Source organism: Phyllobates terribilis, unplaced genomic scaffold (assembly GCF_046119375.1).
Source record: "Phyllobates terribilis strain yellow unplaced genomic scaffold, ASM4611937v1 Scaffold_1606__1_contigs__length_246918, whole genome shotgun sequence".
Lineage (NCBI taxonomy): Eukaryota > Metazoa > Chordata > Amphibia > Anura > Dendrobatidae > Phyllobates > Phyllobates terribilis.
This window is the reverse complement of record NW_027364366.1, coordinates 1-13,200: the sequence shown is the minus strand read 5'-3', so window position 1 is coordinate 13,200 and position 13,200 is coordinate 1. Positions and strand designations below refer to the sequence as shown.

At 45.0% G+C, this 13,200-nt stretch overlaps 10 non-coding genes across 10 annotated transcripts; all 10 read right to left on the bottom strand.

Moving 5' to 3' along the window:
* Positions 1-777: 777 nt before the first annotated feature.
* On the bottom strand, positions 778-968 carry LOC141244722 (U2 spliceosomal RNA). The gene has a single exon (XR_012308634.1). It is a non-coding gene; the product is annotated as a U2 spliceosomal RNA (small nuclear RNA).
* Positions 969-2,083: 1,115 nt separating this feature from the next.
* LOC141244711 (U2 spliceosomal RNA) lies at positions 2,084-2,274 on the bottom strand. The gene has a single exon (XR_012308623.1). It is a non-coding gene; the product is annotated as a U2 spliceosomal RNA (small nuclear RNA).
* Positions 2,275-3,389: 1,115 nt separating this feature from the next.
* On the bottom strand, positions 3,390-3,580 carry LOC141244700 (U2 spliceosomal RNA). Its single transcript, XR_012308612.1, has one exon. It is a non-coding gene; the product is annotated as a U2 spliceosomal RNA (small nuclear RNA).
* A 1,115-nt stretch (positions 3,581-4,695) lies between these two features.
* Positions 4,696-4,886, bottom strand: LOC141244689 (U2 spliceosomal RNA). Its single transcript, XR_012308601.1, has one exon. It is a non-coding gene; the product is annotated as a U2 spliceosomal RNA (small nuclear RNA).
* A 1,115-nt stretch (positions 4,887-6,001) lies between these two features.
* Positions 6,002-6,192, bottom strand: LOC141244678 (U2 spliceosomal RNA). The gene has a single exon (XR_012308590.1). It is a non-coding gene; the product is annotated as a U2 spliceosomal RNA (small nuclear RNA).
* Positions 6,193-7,307: 1,115 nt separating this feature from the next.
* On the bottom strand, positions 7,308-7,498 carry LOC141244849 (U2 spliceosomal RNA). The gene has a single exon (XR_012308754.1). It is a non-coding gene; the product is annotated as a U2 spliceosomal RNA (small nuclear RNA).
* Positions 7,499-8,613: 1,115 nt separating this feature from the next.
* LOC141244837 (U2 spliceosomal RNA) lies at positions 8,614-8,804 on the bottom strand. Its single transcript, XR_012308743.1, has one exon. It is a non-coding gene; the product is annotated as a U2 spliceosomal RNA (small nuclear RNA).
* A 1,115-nt stretch (positions 8,805-9,919) lies between these two features.
* Positions 9,920-10,110, bottom strand: LOC141244826 (U2 spliceosomal RNA). Its single transcript, XR_012308732.1, has one exon. It is a non-coding gene; the product is annotated as a U2 spliceosomal RNA (small nuclear RNA).
* Positions 10,111-11,225: 1,115 nt separating this feature from the next.
* LOC141244785 (U2 spliceosomal RNA) lies at positions 11,226-11,416 on the bottom strand. The gene has a single exon (XR_012308695.1). It is a non-coding gene; the product is annotated as a U2 spliceosomal RNA (small nuclear RNA).
* Positions 11,417-12,531: 1,115 nt separating this feature from the next.
* On the bottom strand, positions 12,532-12,722 carry LOC141244672 (U2 spliceosomal RNA). Its single transcript, XR_012308584.1, has one exon. It is a non-coding gene; the product is annotated as a U2 spliceosomal RNA (small nuclear RNA).
* Between the last annotated feature and the right edge of the window lie 478 nt (positions 12,723-13,200).

The following is a 13,200-nucleotide window of genomic DNA, read 5'->3' as shown; positions in this document are numbered from 1 at the left end:
GCTGGCTGTCCAGCAGCAGACTGAAGGTGGCTGCTGCTGTGCACAGGTATATAAAGGCTCAGAGCCTATTATGACACGCGCAGCCAGCGTTCCATTGCCACATTCCATCTACTGCAGGCAGGATACCTGGCTGGCTGAATGTCGCTGAGAAGCTCACAGAGACCGCCATAAGCAACAGTTTAACAGAATGCCACAGACTAATCAACCAAACTTTTTGGGTTGGGTTCTCTTTTATAGTCTGCAGGCATTAAATGAAAGAAGTCAGTGTTCCAGCAGAAGGAGACAACGTTTCAGAAAAGGCATTGTAGCAAACCAAAAAAGAAATTTTAAGCGCAGCAGAGTAACCAGCGCACATACCTGTTAGCTCAGGTGAGTTTAAAAGGCTGCTGTTGATAACAAGGGCATTTGCTAAATAGATGGTGTGTGTGCAACAATATACTGAAAGGTCAATTATATTGTGCAGCTTATCTCACCACCTGTAGTTATTTAGGTGAAAGCTCCAAAATGCTTGCCTAATATGTCTGTTTATCCAAAAGGAAGTAAAAAGGGAGAGCTAGAAAGATAGCATTGCATCACATTACATGGCAATGCAATGCACAGTTGCTGAAGATGAACCAAAATGAGCTTGTAATCTGGCTTCTGCAACTTTGAACATGAAAAATCCAATGAGGAGAAGAAAAGCAAAGCCAAAGAGTCCATCCCAAAATCCGACAAACAAGCAAAATGAACAAAAAACATTGAATTCAATTCTTTCTGATTTTAGAAACTGCATTAAAGAAGGGGTGCACCGGTCCTGGAGATACTGCAATACCAGGTCAATGCGTGGAGTGGACAGAGCAAGCTCTTTTTCCATCTCCCTGTTCTAAAAATCCATTTAATATATGGTCCCCAGATAGGGGACGTATCAGATATTAAACTGATAAGAACAGATACTACACTTGATCTTAGCCAAAAGGCCGAGAAGCGATAACCAGAATTGGTTTCAAACTACGGAGCCACCCAAGGATCCTGAAAAGTCCATTTGTGGAGATGAGCTCCTGGACTCCCGTTAAGAAGACATGTTGTCAACCTCTAGATCCCTTACATGCCTGCACTTTTCGGCTTGCTGCTGCTGCAATCCACGCGTTTTAGATCTGCATAACTCCACCTCTTTAAACACAGCACCTTCACCCCCTGCTGTTCCCACCCGCCTCAACACCGTTGGAAGGGAGGAGAACCAATTAAGGCGGGGGGTGGGGTGGAACGAGCAGCTGTCTACCCTTAGCAGGAGGGCTCCTGATTACATACCTCTCCTGCTGCTGCTGCTGCTGGCTGTCCAGCAGCAGACTGAAGGTGGCTGCTGCTGTGCACAGGTATATAAAGGCTCAGAGCCTATTATGACACGCGCAGCCAGCGTTCCATTGCCACATTCCATCTACTGCAGGCAGGATACCTGGCTGGCTGAATGTCGCTGAGAAGCTCACAGAGACCGCCATAAGCAACAGTTTAACAGAATGCCACAGACTAATCAACCAAACTTTTTGGGTTGGGTTCTCTTTTATAGTCTGCAGGCATTAAATGAAAGAAGTCAGTGTTCCAGCAGAAGGAGACAACGTTTCAGAAAAGGCATTGTAGCAAACCAAAAAAGAAATTTTAAGCGCAGCAGAGTAACCAGCGCACATACCTGTTAGCTCAGGTGAGTTTAAAAGGCTGCTGTTGATAACAAGGGCATTTGCTAAATAGATGGTGTGTGTGCAACAATATACTGAAAGGTCAATTATATTGTGCAGCTTATCTCACCACCTGTAGTTATTTAGGTGAAAGCTCCAAAATGCTTGCCTAATATGTCTGTTTATCCAAAAGGAAGTAAAAAGGGAGAGCTAGAAAGATAGCATTGCATCACATTACATGGCAATGCAATGCACAGTTGCTGAAGATGAACCAAAATGAGCTTGTAATCTGGCTTCTGCAACTTTGAACATGAAAAATCCAATGAGGAGAAGAAAAGCAAAGCCAAAGAGTCCATCCCAAAATCCGACAAACAAGCAAAATGAACAAAAAACATTGAATTCAATTCTTTCTGATTTTAGAAACTGCATTAAAGAAGGGGTGCACCGGTCCTGGAGATACTGCAATACCAGGTCAATGCGTGGAGTGGACAGAGCAAGCTCTTTTTCCATCTCCCTGTTCTAAAAATCCATTTAATATATGGTCCCCAGATAGGGGACGTATCAGATATTAAACTGATAAGAACAGATACTACACTTGATCTTAGCCAAAAGGCCGAGAAGCGATAACCAGAATTGGTTTCAAACTACGGAGCCACCCAAGGATCCTGAAAAGTCCATTTGTGGAGATGAGCTCCTGGACTCCCGTTAAGAAGACATGTTGTCAACCTCTAGATCCCTTACATGCCTGCACTTTTCGGCTTGCTGCTGCTGCAATCCACGCGTTTTAGATCTGCATAACTCCACCTCTTTAAACACAGCACCTTCACCCCCTGCTGTTCCCACCCGCCTCAACACCGTTGGAAGGGAGGAGAACCAATTAAGGCGGGGGGTGGGGTGGAACGAGCAGCTGTCTACCCTTAGCAGGAGGGCTCCTGATTACATACCTCTCCTGCTGCTGCTGCTGCTGGCTGTCCAGCAGCAGACTGAAGGTGGCTGCTGCTGTGCACAGGTATATAAAGGCTCAGAGCCTATTATGACACGCGCAGCCAGCGTTCCATTGCCACATTCCATCTACTGCAGGCAGGATACCTGGCTGGCTGAATGTCGCTGAGAAGCTCACAGAGACCGCCATAAGCAACAGTTTAACAGAATGCCACAGACTAATCAACCAAACTTTTTGGGTTGGGTTCTCTTTTATAGTCTGCAGGCATTAAATGAAAGAAGTCAGTGTTCCAGCAGAAGGAGACAACGTTTCAGAAAAGGCATTGTAGCAAACCAAAAAAGAAATTTTAAGCGCAGCAGAGTAACCAGCGCACATACCTGTTAGCTCAGGTGAGTTTAAAAGGCTGCTGTTGATAACAAGGGCATTTGCTAAATAGATGGTGTGTGTGCAACAATATACTGAAAGGTCAATTATATTGTGCAGCTTATCTCACCACCTGTAGTTATTTAGGTGAAAGCTCCAAAATGCTTGCCTAATATGTCTGTTTATCCAAAAGGAAGTAAAAAGGGAGAGCTAGAAAGATAGCATTGCATCACATTACATGGCAATGCAATGCACAGTTGCTGAAGATGAACCAAAATGAGCTTGTAATCTGGCTTCTGCAACTTTGAACATGAAAAATCCAATGAGGAGAAGAAAAGCAAAGCCAAAGAGTCCATCCCAAAATCCGACAAACAAGCAAAATGAACAAAAAACATTGAATTCAATTCTTTCTGATTTTAGAAACTGCATTAAAGAAGGGGTGCACCGGTCCTGGAGATACTGCAATACCAGGTCAATGCGTGGAGTGGACAGAGCAAGCTCTTTTTCCATCTCCCTGTTCTAAAAATCCATTTAATATATGGTCCCCAGATAGGGGACGTATCAGATATTAAACTGATAAGAACAGATACTACACTTGATCTTAGCCAAAAGGCCGAGAAGCGATAACCAGAATTGGTTTCAAACTACGGAGCCACCCAAGGATCCTGAAAAGTCCATTTGTGGAGATGAGCTCCTGGACTCCCGTTAAGAAGACATGTTGTCAACCTCTAGATCCCTTACATGCCTGCACTTTTCGGCTTGCTGCTGCTGCAATCCACGCGTTTTAGATCTGCATAACTCCACCTCTTTAAACACAGCACCTTCACCCCCTGCTGTTCCCACCCGCCTCAACACCGTTGGAAGGGAGGAGAACCAATTAAGGCGGGGGGTGGGGTGGAACGAGCAGCTGTCTACCCTTAGCAGGAGGGCTCCTGATTACATACCTCTCCTGCTGCTGCTGCTGCTGGCTGTCCAGCAGCAGACTGAAGGTGGCTGCTGCTGTGCACAGGTATATAAAGGCTCAGAGCCTATTATGACACGCGCAGCCAGCGTTCCATTGCCACATTCCATCTACTGCAGGCAGGATACCTGGCTGGCTGAATGTCGCTGAGAAGCTCACAGAGACCGCCATAAGCAACAGTTTAACAGAATGCCACAGACTAATCAACCAAACTTTTTGGGTTGGGTTCTCTTTTATAGTCTGCAGGCATTAAATGAAAGAAGTCAGTGTTCCAGCAGAAGGAGACAACGTTTCAGAAAAGGCATTGTAGCAAACCAAAAAAGAAATTTTAAGCGCAGCAGAGTAACCAGCGCACATACCTGTTAGCTCAGGTGAGTTTAAAAGGCTGCTGTTGATAACAAGGGCATTTGCTAAATAGATGGTGTGTGTGCAACAATATACTGAAAGGTCAATTATATTGTGCAGCTTATCTCACCACCTGTAGTTATTTAGGTGAAAGCTCCAAAATGCTTGCCTAATATGTCTGTTTATCCAAAAGGAAGTAAAAAGGGAGAGCTAGAAAGATAGCATTGCATCACATTACATGGCAATGCAATGCACAGTTGCTGAAGATGAACCAAAATGAGCTTGTAATCTGGCTTCTGCAACTTTGAACATGAAAAATCCAATGAGGAGAAGAAAAGCAAAGCCAAAGAGTCCATCCCAAAATCCGACAAACAAGCAAAATGAACAAAAAACATTGAATTCAATTCTTTCTGATTTTAGAAACTGCATTAAAGAAGGGGTGCACCGGTCCTGGAGATACTGCAATACCAGGTCAATGCGTGGAGTGGACAGAGCAAGCTCTTTTTCCATCTCCCTGTTCTAAAAATCCATTTAATATATGGTCCCCAGATAGGGGACGTATCAGATATTAAACTGATAAGAACAGATACTACACTTGATCTTAGCCAAAAGGCCGAGAAGCGATAACCAGAATTGGTTTCAAACTACGGAGCCACCCAAGGATCCTGAAAAGTCCATTTGTGGAGATGAGCTCCTGGACTCCCGTTAAGAAGACATGTTGTCAACCTCTAGATCCCTTACATGCCTGCACTTTTCGGCTTGCTGCTGCTGCAATCCACGCGTTTTAGATCTGCATAACTCCACCTCTTTAAACACAGCACCTTCACCCCCTGCTGTTCCCACCCGCCTCAACACCGTTGGAAGGGAGGAGAACCAATTAAGGCGGGGGGTGGGGTGGAACGAGCAGCTGTCTACCCTTAGCAGGAGGGCTCCTGATTACATACCTCTCCTGCTGCTGCTGCTGCTGGCTGTCCAGCAGCAGACTGAAGGTGGCTGCTGCTGTGCACAGGTATATAAAGGCTCAGAGCCTATTATGACACGCGCAGCCAGCGTTCCATTGCCACATTCCATCTACTGCAGGCAGGATACCTGGCTGGCTGAATGTCGCTGAGAAGCTCACAGAGACCGCCATAAGCAACAGTTTAACAGAATGCCACAGACTAATCAACCAAACTTTTTGGGTTGGGTTCTCTTTTATAGTCTGCAGGCATTAAATGAAAGAAGTCAGTGTTCCAGCAGAAGGAGACAACGTTTCAGAAAAGGCATTGTAGCAAACCAAAAAAGAAATTTTAAGCGCAGCAGAGTAACCAGCGCACATACCTGTTAGCTCAGGTGAGTTTAAAAGGCTGCTGTTGATAACAAGGGCATTTGCTAAATAGATGGTGTGTGTGCAACAATATACTGAAAGGTCAATTATATTGTGCAGCTTATCTCACCACCTGTAGTTATTTAGGTGAAAGCTCCAAAATGCTTGCCTAATATGTCTGTTTATCCAAAAGGAAGTAAAAAGGGAGAGCTAGAAAGATAGCATTGCATCACATTACATGGCAATGCAATGCACAGTTGCTGAAGATGAACCAAAATGAGCTTGTAATCTGGCTTCTGCAACTTTGAACATGAAAAATCCAATGAGGAGAAGAAAAGCAAAGCCAAAGAGTCCATCCCAAAATCCGACAAACAAGCAAAATGAACAAAAAACATTGAATTCAATTCTTTCTGATTTTAGAAACTGCATTAAAGAAGGGGTGCACCGGTCCTGGAGATACTGCAATACCAGGTCAATGCGTGGAGTGGACAGAGCAAGCTCTTTTTCCATCTCCCTGTTCTAAAAATCCATTTAATATATGGTCCCCAGATAGGGGACGTATCAGATATTAAACTGATAAGAACAGATACTACACTTGATCTTAGCCAAAAGGCCGAGAAGCGATAACCAGAATTGGTTTCAAACTACGGAGCCACCCAAGGATCCTGAAAAGTCCATTTGTGGAGATGAGCTCCTGGACTCCCGTTAAGAAGACATGTTGTCAACCTCTAGATCCCTTACATGCCTGCACTTTTCGGCTTGCTGCTGCTGCAATCCACGCGTTTTAGATCTGCATAACTCCACCTCTTTAAACACAGCACCTTCACCCCCTGCTGTTCCCACCCGCCTCAACACCGTTGGAAGGGAGGAGAACCAATTAAGGCGGGGGGTGGGGTGGAACGAGCAGCTGTCTACCCTTAGCAGGAGGGCTCCTGATTACATACCTCTCCTGCTGCTGCTGCTGCTGGCTGTCCAGCAGCAGACTGAAGGTGGCTGCTGCTGTGCACAGGTATATAAAGGCTCAGAGCCTATTATGACACGCGCAGCCAGCGTTCCATTGCCACATTCCATCTACTGCAGGCAGGATACCTGGCTGGCTGAATGTCGCTGAGAAGCTCACAGAGACCGCCATAAGCAACAGTTTAACAGAATGCCACAGACTAATCAACCAAACTTTTTGGGTTGGGTTCTCTTTTATAGTCTGCAGGCATTAAATGAAAGAAGTCAGTGTTCCAGCAGAAGGAGACAACGTTTCAGAAAAGGCATTGTAGCAAACCAAAAAAGAAATTTTAAGCGCAGCAGAGTAACCAGCGCACATACCTGTTAGCTCAGGTGAGTTTAAAAGGCTGCTGTTGATAACAAGGGCATTTGCTAAATAGATGGTGTGTGTGCAACAATATACTGAAAGGTCAATTATATTGTGCAGCTTATCTCACCACCTGTAGTTATTTAGGTGAAAGCTCCAAAATGCTTGCCTAATATGTCTGTTTATCCAAAAGGAAGTAAAAAGGGAGAGCTAGAAAGATAGCATTGCATCACATTACATGGCAATGCAATGCACAGTTGCTGAAGATGAACCAAAATGAGCTTGTAATCTGGCTTCTGCAACTTTGAACATGAAAAATCCAATGAGGAGAAGAAAAGCAAAGCCAAAGAGTCCATCCCAAAATCCGACAAACAAGCAAAATGAACAAAAAACATTGAATTCAATTCTTTCTGATTTTAGAAACTGCATTAAAGAAGGGGTGCACCGGTCCTGGAGATACTGCAATACCAGGTCAATGCGTGGAGTGGACAGAGCAAGCTCTTTTTCCATCTCCCTGTTCTAAAAATCCATTTAATATATGGTCCCCAGATAGGGGACGTATCAGATATTAAACTGATAAGAACAGATACTACACTTGATCTTAGCCAAAAGGCCGAGAAGCGATAACCAGAATTGGTTTCAAACTACGGAGCCACCCAAGGATCCTGAAAAGTCCATTTGTGGAGATGAGCTCCTGGACTCCCGTTAAGAAGACATGTTGTCAACCTCTAGATCCCTTACATGCCTGCACTTTTCGGCTTGCTGCTGCTGCAATCCACGCGTTTTAGATCTGCATAACTCCACCTCTTTAAACACAGCACCTTCACCCCCTGCTGTTCCCACCCGCCTCAACACCGTTGGAAGGGAGGAGAACCAATTAAGGCGGGGGGTGGGGTGGAACGAGCAGCTGTCTACCCTTAGCAGGAGGGCTCCTGATTACATACCTCTCCTGCTGCTGCTGCTGCTGGCTGTCCAGCAGCAGACTGAAGGTGGCTGCTGCTGTGCACAGGTATATAAAGGCTCAGAGCCTATTATGACACGCGCAGCCAGCGTTCCATTGCCACATTCCATCTACTGCAGGCAGGATACCTGGCTGGCTGAATGTCGCTGAGAAGCTCACAGAGACCGCCATAAGCAACAGTTTAACAGAATGCCACAGACTAATCAACCAAACTTTTTGGGTTGGGTTCTCTTTTATAGTCTGCAGGCATTAAATGAAAGAAGTCAGTGTTCCAGCAGAAGGAGACAACGTTTCAGAAAAGGCATTGTAGCAAACCAAAAAAGAAATTTTAAGCGCAGCAGAGTAACCAGCGCACATACCTGTTAGCTCAGGTGAGTTTAAAAGGCTGCTGTTGATAACAAGGGCATTTGCTAAATAGATGGTGTGTGTGCAACAATATACTGAAAGGTCAATTATATTGTGCAGCTTATCTCACCACCTGTAGTTATTTAGGTGAAAGCTCCAAAATGCTTGCCTAATATGTCTGTTTATCCAAAAGGAAGTAAAAAGGGAGAGCTAGAAAGATAGCATTGCATCACATTACATGGCAATGCAATGCACAGTTGCTGAAGATGAACCAAAATGAGCTTGTAATCTGGCTTCTGCAACTTTGAACATGAAAAATCCAATGAGGAGAAGAAAAGCAAAGCCAAAGAGTCCATCCCAAAATCCGACAAACAAGCAAAATGAACAAAAAACATTGAATTCAATTCTTTCTGATTTTAGAAACTGCATTAAAGAAGGGGTGCACCGGTCCTGGAGATACTGCAATACCAGGTCAATGCGTGGAGTGGACAGAGCAAGCTCTTTTTCCATCTCCCTGTTCTAAAAATCCATTTAATATATGGTCCCCAGATAGGGGACGTATCAGATATTAAACTGATAAGAACAGATACTACACTTGATCTTAGCCAAAAGGCCGAGAAGCGATAACCAGAATTGGTTTCAAACTACGGAGCCACCCAAGGATCCTGAAAAGTCCATTTGTGGAGATGAGCTCCTGGACTCCCGTTAAGAAGACATGTTGTCAACCTCTAGATCCCTTACATGCCTGCACTTTTCGGCTTGCTGCTGCTGCAATCCACGCGTTTTAGATCTGCATAACTCCACCTCTTTAAACACAGCACCTTCACCCCCTGCTGTTCCCACCCGCCTCAACACCGTTGGAAGGGAGGAGAACCAATTAAGGCGGGGGGTGGGGTGGAACGAGCAGCTGTCTACCCTTAGCAGGAGGGCTCCTGATTACATACCTCTCCTGCTGCTGCTGCTGCTGGCTGTCCAGCAGCAGACTGAAGGTGGCTGCTGCTGTGCACAGGTATATAAAGGCTCAGAGCCTATTATGACACGCGCAGCCAGCGTTCCATTGCCACATTCCATCTACTGCAGGCAGGATACCTGGCTGGCTGAATGTCGCTGAGAAGCTCACAGAGACCGCCATAAGCAACAGTTTAACAGAATGCCACAGACTAATCAACCAAACTTTTTGGGTTGGGTTCTCTTTTATAGTCTGCAGGCATTAAATGAAAGAAGTCAGTGTTCCAGCAGAAGGAGACAACGTTTCAGAAAAGGCATTGTAGCAAACCAAAAAAGAAATTTTAAGCGCAGCAGAGTAACCAGCGCACATACCTGTTAGCTCAGGTGAGTTTAAAAGGCTGCTGTTGATAACAAGGGCATTTGCTAAATAGATGGTGTGTGTGCAACAATATACTGAAAGGTCAATTATATTGTGCAGCTTATCTCACCACCTGTAGTTATTTAGGTGAAAGCTCCAAAATGCTTGCCTAATATGTCTGTTTATCCAAAAGGAAGTAAAAAGGGAGAGCTAGAAAGATAGCATTGCATCACATTACATGGCAATGCAATGCACAGTTGCTGAAGATGAACCAAAATGAGCTTGTAATCTGGCTTCTGCAACTTTGAACATGAAAAATCCAATGAGGAGAAGAAAAGCAAAGCCAAAGAGTCCATCCCAAAATCCGACAAACAAGCAAAATGAACAAAAAACATTGAATTCAATTCTTTCTGATTTTAGAAACTGCATTAAAGAAGGGGTGCACCGGTCCTGGAGATACTGCAATACCAGGTCAATGCGTGGAGTGGACAGAGCAAGCTCTTTTTCCATCTCCCTGTTCTAAAAATCCATTTAATATATGGTCCCCAGATAGGGGACGTATCAGATATTAAACTGATAAGAACAGATACTACACTTGATCTTAGCCAAAAGGCCGAGAAGCGATAACCAGAATTGGTTTCAAACTACGGAGCCACCCAAGGATCCTGAAAAGTCCATTTGTGGAGATGAGCTCCTGGACTCCCGTTAAGAAGACATGTTGTCAACCTCTAGATCCCTTACATGCCTGCACTTTTCGGCTTGCTGCTGCTGCAATCCACGCGTTTTAGATCTGCATAACTCCACCTCTTTAAACACAGCACCTTCACCCCCTGCTGTTCCCACCCGCCTCAACACCGTTGGAAGGGAGGAGAACCAATTAAGGCGGGGGGTGGGGTGGAACGAGCAGCTGTCTACCCTTAGCAGGAGGGCTCCTGATTACATACCTCTCCTGCTGCTGCTGCTGCTGGCTGTCCAGCAGCAGACTGAAGGTGGCTGCTGCTGTGCACAGGTATATAAAGGCTCAGAGCCTATTATGACACGCGCAGCCAGCGTTCCATTGCCACATTCCATCTACTGCAGGCAGGATACCTGGCTGGCTGAATGTCGCTGAGAAGCTCACAGAGACCGCCATAAGCAACAGTTTAACAGAATGCCACAGACTAATCAACCAAACTTTTTGGGTTGGGTTCTCTTTTATAGTCTGCAGGCATTAAATGAAAGAAGTCAGTGTTCCAGCAGAAGGAGACAACGTTTCAGAAAAGGCATTGTAGCAAACCAAAAAAGAAATTTTAAGCGCAGCAGAGTAACCAGCGCACATACCTGTTAGCTCAGGTGAGTTTAAAAGGCTGCTGTTGATAACAAGGGCATTTGCTAAATAGATGGTGTGTGTGCAACAATATACTGAAAGGTCAATTATATTGTGCAGCTTATCTCACCACCTGTAGTTATTTAGGTGAAAGCTCCAAAATGCTTGCCTAATATGTCTGTTTATCCAAAAGGAAGTAAAAAGGGAGAGCTAGAAAGATAGCATTGCATCACATTACATGGCAATGCAATGCACAGTTGCTGAAGATGAACCAAAATGAGCTTGTAATCTGGCTTCTGCAACTTTGAACATGAAAAATCCAATGAGGAGAAGAAAAGCAAAGCCAAAGAGTCCATCCCAAAATCCGACAAACAAGCAAAATGAACAAAAAACATTGAATTCAATTCTTTCTGATTTTAGAAACTGCATTAAAGAAGGGGTGCACCGGTCCTGGAGATACTGCAATACCAGGTCAATGCGTGGAGTGGACAGAGCAAGCTCTTTTTCCATCTCCCTGTTCTAAAAATCCATTTAATATATGGTCCCCAGATAGGGGACGTATCAGATATTAAACTGATAAGAACAGATACTACACTTGATCTTAGCCAAAAGGCCGAGAAGCGATAACCAGAATTGGTTTCAAACTACGGAGCCACCCAAGGATCCTGAAAAGTCCATTTGTGGAGATGAGCTCCTGGACTCCCGTTAAGAAGACATGTTGTCAACCTCTAGATCCCTTACATGCCTGCACTTTTCGGCTTGCTGCTGCTGCAATCCACGCGTTTTAGATCTGCATAACTCCACCTCTTTAAACACAGCACCTTCACCCCCTGCTGTTCCCACCCGCCTCAACACCGTTGGAAGGGAGGAGAACCAATTAAGGCGGGGGGTGGGGTGGAACGAGCAGCTGTCTACCCTTAGCAGGAGGGCTCCTGATTACATACCTCTCCTGCTGCTGCTGCTGCTGGCTGTCCAGCAGCAGACTGAAGGTGGCTGCTGCTGTGCACAGGTATATAAAGGCTCAGAGCCTATTATGACACGTGCAGCCAGCGTTCCATTGCCACATTCCATCTACTGCAGGCAGGATACCTGGCTGGCTGAATGTCGCTGAGAAGCTCACAGAGACCGCCATAAGCAACAGTTTAACAGAATGCCACAGACTAATCAACCAAACTTTTTGGGTTGGGTTCTCTTTTATAGTCTGCAGGCATTAAATGAAAGAAGTCAGTGTTCCAGCAGAAGGAGACAACGTTTCAGAAAAGGCATTGTAGCAAACCAAAAAAGAAATTTTAAGCGCAGCAGAGTAACCAGCGCACATACCTGTTAGCTCAGGTGAGTTTAAAAGGCTGCTGTTGATAACAAGGGCATTTGCTAAATAGATGGTGTGTGTGCAACAATATACTGAAAGGTCAATTATATTGTGCAGCTTATCTCACCACCTGTAGTTATTTAGGTGAAAGCTCCAAAATGCTTGCCTAATATGTCTGTTTATCCAAAAGGAAGTAAAAAGGGAGAGCTAGAAAGATAGCATTGCATCACATTACATGGCAATGCAATGCACAGTTGCTGAAGATGAACCAAAATGAGCTTGTAATCTGGCTTCTGCAACTTTGAACATGAAAAATCCAATGAGGAGAAGAAAAGCAAAGCCAAAGAGTCCATCCCAAAATCCGACAAACAAGCAAAATGAACAAAAAACATTGAATTCAATTCTTTCTGATTTTAGAAACTGCATTAAAGAAGGGGTGCACCGGTCCTGGAGATACTGCAATACCAGGTCAATGCGTGGAGTGGACAGAGCAAGCTCTTTTTCCATCTCCCTGTTCTAAAAATCCATTTAATATATGGTCCCCAGATAGGGGACGTATCAGATATTAAACTGATAAGAACAGATACTACACTTGATCTTAGCCAAAAGGCCGAGAAGCGATAACCAGAATTGGTTTCAAACTACGGAGCCACCCAAGGATCCTGAAAAGTCCATTTGTGGAGATGAGCTCCTGGACTCCCGTTAAGAAGACATGTTGTCAACCTCTAGATCCCTTACATGCCTGCACTTTTCGGCTTGCTGCTGCTGCAATCCACGCGTTTTAGATCTGCATAACTCCACCTCTTTAAACACAGCACCTTCACCCCCTGCTGTTCCCACCCGCCTCAACACCGTTGGAAGGGAGGAGAACCAATTAAGGCGGGGGGTGGGGTGGAACGAGCAGCTGTCTACCCTTAGCAGGAGGGCTCCTGATTACATACCTCTCCTGCTGCTGCTGCTGCTGGCTGTCCAGCAGCAGACTGAAGGTGGCTGCTGCTGTGCACAGGTATATAAAGGCTCAGAGCCTATTATGACACGCGCAGCCAGCGTTCCATTGCCACATTCCATCTACTGCAGGCAGGATACCTGGCTGGCTGAAT